This window comes from Macrosteles quadrilineatus, unplaced genomic scaffold (assembly GCF_028750875.1).
Source record: "Macrosteles quadrilineatus isolate MER2022 unplaced genomic scaffold, UCM_ALF_1.0 Scaffold_3__2_contigs__length_128488019, whole genome shotgun sequence".
NCBI classification, from domain to species: domain Eukaryota; kingdom Metazoa; phylum Arthropoda; class Insecta; order Hemiptera; family Cicadellidae; genus Macrosteles; species Macrosteles quadrilineatus.
Genome location: NW_026542596.1, coordinates 72810879 through 72815812, shown reverse-complemented (window position 1 = coordinate 72815812; position 4934 = coordinate 72810879). Strand labels below are relative to the sequence as shown.

The 4934-nt window shown below is 33.8% G+C and overlaps 1 non-coding gene across 1 annotated transcript; it reads right to left on the bottom strand.

The window, feature by feature from the left end:
* Nucleotides 1–218: 218 nt before the first annotated feature.
* Trnap-ugg (transfer RNA proline (anticodon UGG)) lies at nt 219–290 on the bottom strand. The gene has a single exon. It is a non-coding gene; the product is annotated as a tRNA-Pro (tRNA).
* Nucleotides 291–4934: the final 4644 nt, after the last annotated feature.

Sequence of the window (4934 nt, the reverse complement as noted above, 5' to 3'; positions counted from 1 at the left end):
GCACTAAAAGTGTTTGAATACCCTCTGCTATACCTTTTGAGGGAAATGTCACCGGTAAAAAAAAGAATGCGATTTTCTTTTAGTTTATTAGAGGGGCTCTTGAGACACTAATGAAAACTTAGTTAATAAGGAATGAATACAGCTTTCTACTCAAACTGAATTTTTATAGCAGACTAACTTTATATACTTAACAAAATATAATTAAACCAAAATATCATGGGCCGCTCCGGGATTTGAACCCGGGACCTCCTGCACCCAAAGCAGGAATCATACCCCTAGACCAAGCGGCCGATATGTGTGGAAGTAATTGAGGAAAACAAGGGAAAGTGTGTCAAAGTGGAAGGGATGATCCAAGGTGAAAGACAGCAGACATCAGTGTGGCGTAGACCTAGGGTGCAGATAGATACATATCCAGGCTTAGCTTAAAGTGTACCACTGTTTACACTCACACAAGTTAAATGTTATCCTGGCTTCACACTCTTGCACTTAAAGTGTATCTGTGGTTTAATTCCTTCTACTCAAAGTGTATCACTTCAACCCATTTAATTTAAGTTTATAATTTGTTTAAATGTTTTTCAATTACAGTGTACTAACCTAAACGAAAGTCCATATCTGCATCATTAATTTCCACTTCATGTAATCTATGATTTAACTCATTCCCAAAGTGTTTTTAATCCAACCTATTAAACTCAATTACTATTTTTACATCAGGTTTGTCCCTTTAACGCATGTCTTCAATATTGTTATGTCCATTTACAATTTCTTTTTCCTTCATCCTCTTTATTTATTTTTTTACGAGTACTGTATCATGTTTGCCCTATATGGTTATTCTAACTTTTGCCTAGGGAATTGACCCTTTATAATTGCCCAAGTACAGCACAAACGATCATTTTATAATCGTTATTAGTGTTATGGTTCTGCATAATTCTAACGTTGATTCGCACTGATGCATCAAGTTTAAATATTAAACCTAGCTATTCTTTCATCAAGCGATTTAAATTATATAAAATCCCATTTTTAAAGCAATCGTTTTCTTACATAGTCTAGAGAGAAGTCCAGAAGTCCTTCTCTCATTTCGGATCAAAACACAGTAACCGGTGAGTCGGTATCGTGGAAGCCCAAACTAATCTCTTCTGACGGACCTGAACATTTACTATCCACAGCCTCCCGTCTCTTGACAGACTTGTAGCTAAGTATTGGCTCAGAAAGCACCTTCTGGAGTAGGAAGCTGGAAGTTGTTCCCAGAATCTGTTTCAGCAGATGTTATCGCTGTACTCTCTGTCGGCGAAGAATTACCCGAGTTGTGAATAATCACGGTCGCCACCGCTAGGAGCTCCACCATCGCGGGTGACAAGTCGCGTTCCCACAGGTTGTCACAATCACTGCATTGAATGATGATTGTTTAAACCGATCATTAGCCTCCGCTGCGTTCCCGCGCTTCTGGACGCCTCGGAAGTGGATTTGCCGCGCTTTTAAAGGCCATACTTGTTACAGTTTACTGAAAACTGCATTGTCATGTTAACGAAAGATAATGTAAACTACGTTGTAAGGATGGTTAGGGTGTAATATGTTGGAACCAAATTTATTTAGATTTTCAATATAAACTGGACTAATAAAATAAACTGAACAAATATAAATCGTTTAGGAAAAAGTTGCATTAAATTATCAATATGTTCATAAACAAATCGTTTTATGTACCCTACATTAAAATATCAGTAAAGTGTACATAGATGAAAAAATACAAACATAATTACATTATATTGTTTAAATTGGTATGACCAAATAAGTCTTGAATATATCAATCAAATGAAACTCAAATGCATATTGATACGTGAGGTCTAGAAGAAACAACAGGCCGTACTGCTGGAACATTTTGTTTTACATTTACCATCCTGAAATATATGAGATTAATGCATATTATTGTAACAGTGTTGTTTGCTCTTAGAACATTCTGATGGCTGTTTTTGTCTGTAAGTATTCAACAGTGATGACGATTGGCCAACGAAATATTTTATAATTAAGGCATTTTAAAAACAGCATTGTACATTAAATACATGCATTGTATGTACAACTTTTACTTTTATGTACAAGTATTTTGAGAAATGGTCATGTTGCAGCTATCAGGGTTGCATAGCAGTTTCCCAGATGTTTTCATCTTTTCTAACTCTAAAACATATATGCAGTAATTGCAGTACAATAACAACAGTACTGTTCTTCCATCAACCATAAAACCACATTACCAGAAAACCTACCACACCATTCATAAAACCATACAATTTTCCTATCCTGCTGATCGTAGCGTTATGATGACGTCACTCGTGAAGTGTCACGTAGTATCTGTCGTCTGCCGTGCTATGAGTCACATCAGCTGTTAACCATAAACAGCTGTCCAAGCATCAGCTGGACAACATATGCTATTGATCACCCGCATTCGACATTCGCCTCTTCCTATATGAGGGGAAGGGTTTTGTATCGGTCAAATACGATACCCTATATTATTACAGCGATAGTAATATCAGATTACCAAAGTAGTAGGCTTTATATTGAGTTAAAGAGGTTAAATTACAAAACATGTAACTTTTAGAAAAATCTTGAAAGTTTGAATACAATGGATTACATATTATTTAAAAAATGTTAAATTTATAGCTATTGTATAAAAAAATACATTACAAAGTAAATGGGAAATATCTAGTTGTTTTACTTTTAGCTTCTTATACTGGTTAAATAAATTACAAACTTAAAAAGGTTTATAATTATAGTCGTTGATAATGATGTATGCTTAATAAATATGGCAAAATAATAGATCTGCCTTCAGTGAGCAGAGAATAACCTTTAGGAATTGTAAATTTTATATTCATCACTCAATCAATCGATAGTTGTTGGTAAATCGGTATTGCTACAGCAATTTATAGTGTAAAGAAAAGTAACTCAAATTGAATTAAATCACTATTTCTCAATTTCCTTATGTATAATTATTAAATTGTACCATTGACTATCAATACAATAGTCAATGGTTGTGTGCAAAACTATTTACCTATTTAAAAATATCAATAAATGGTAAAACTTATTTTACTAAAAGGAGAACAAAGTCCGCTACTGAGGTGTTAGTAGTCATTTAGTAGACAGTTTAACTGCTATTAAATGTTCTCGCACGCTACACTTTTTAAAGAGGTAGAGAAGTGAATCTCTTTCGACACCTAGTAGCATCGGTCCTCCCTTCTGGAAGAGCTGTGGCCATCGTATATATAGCGACGCGTTTCTACTACTTTCCTGCGAGAACCAAAACACAAACTGTACTGTAACTTGTTATCGAGGTGAAATATGCAAGCGATCGGTATTGTTCTGATATATTTGGCGCATTATGGTTTTAATATCGACAATATGAGTTAATTAATTATATGTTTATTCCGGGAGGATAAATAACCAAAATGTACAAAGCTTACACAATTAGCATAATACATAAATGATAAATGAGGTTGTGAATAGTATATTACGTTACTAGTCCTGAAAATAAGTGTTTACCGGACGAGTGTGGTCGTTCCCGTGCGAGACGAAGTCGAGTACGGGATTACCATACGAGTCCGGTACACACATTTTGGACGAGTTACGTACGATAGTTTACGCCATACTACTAAATCCGTACAGATACCTATATATTACCACCAACTAAAGGTCTAAAAATCACTAGTCATAACCTCTATGAGAGGTTATATTTTTGTCAATAACCACTCACTGCCACCTAAATACAGTATAATCAGCTGATTGGTGTCCGGTAAAACTCATTGCAGTATAGTAGTACGCAATGAAACCCCATTTGAATAAGCTGGTGGCAAACAGCTGTTTTCTGGACTAAATCCTTGCGTAGGAAGTTCGTCAAAATAATGTAGTGTGGCGTAAAAACTATAACAGTACTACCTTTTTATAATAAAAAAAATGACGAAGGAGATATAATAATGAACTGTGGATAAAATTGAGTAAATGGTAAAATAGTAAATAAATCAGCTGAGAGAAAATATTAAATGCAATCTTCAATAAAAAAAAATTAATAACGTTGGCGACAAGTAAGTCATCTTCTGACAGTTTTTCGTTTCCATAATAACCTACACTATTATATAAAAATGTTAGGTGTCTGTCTGTATGTGTGTTACTAATAGGTGCAAAAACTACTGAACCAACTGGGCTTAAATTTTACAAAAATATAGCCACCATACCAAGGATCCTTATAGGACTATTCACATTTCGATACTGACCGCAGGCTTTGCCCCTTTGTCTTTAAAAGTTCTGAGGTGAACATTTTAAAGTTAATATTGATTGGTCTCCATGGCTGCGATGAGAACTCTTGAACACTAACAATGTTTGTTTATATTTGCTTTGACATTTAAATGTAAACAAGAAGAACTGCTAAACTATATATTTCACAATTTCAGGCAGCTGATACAAAGAAGTTAAATATAATATTTTTCATAACTATGAGGTAGGTTTATTTTAATCTAACCTTTTATCATGGATTATTTATTCTAAAACTATGCCAATGATTATAGAAAAAAAGATTCTATAACCGATGCTGTATCAACTCCGGCTCTGCTTTGGATTTTTCATGAAAACAGTATGAAATTACAATGTATATGTTTTGTATGAATTTGGAGGCTACTTTAAATAAATTCTAACTGCTTAACATGTGTAAGATTAACTTAACATAACTTGCACATCACATTGTTTTTTATATGTATATTGAGGTAAATTAAGTTATTGTCTTTTGCTAAACCTATGCTTAAATTAAACTAAAGAATATCACCAATAACTAAATTGTACGTCGTTGATTTTTGTTTTCTAAAATCTGTTGTATATGTGTAACTATAATTAATTATCAAATGGTAATACAAAATACTCTTATTTGATCTTAACATAGCTTTCAGTTCACATTTACTTTATTT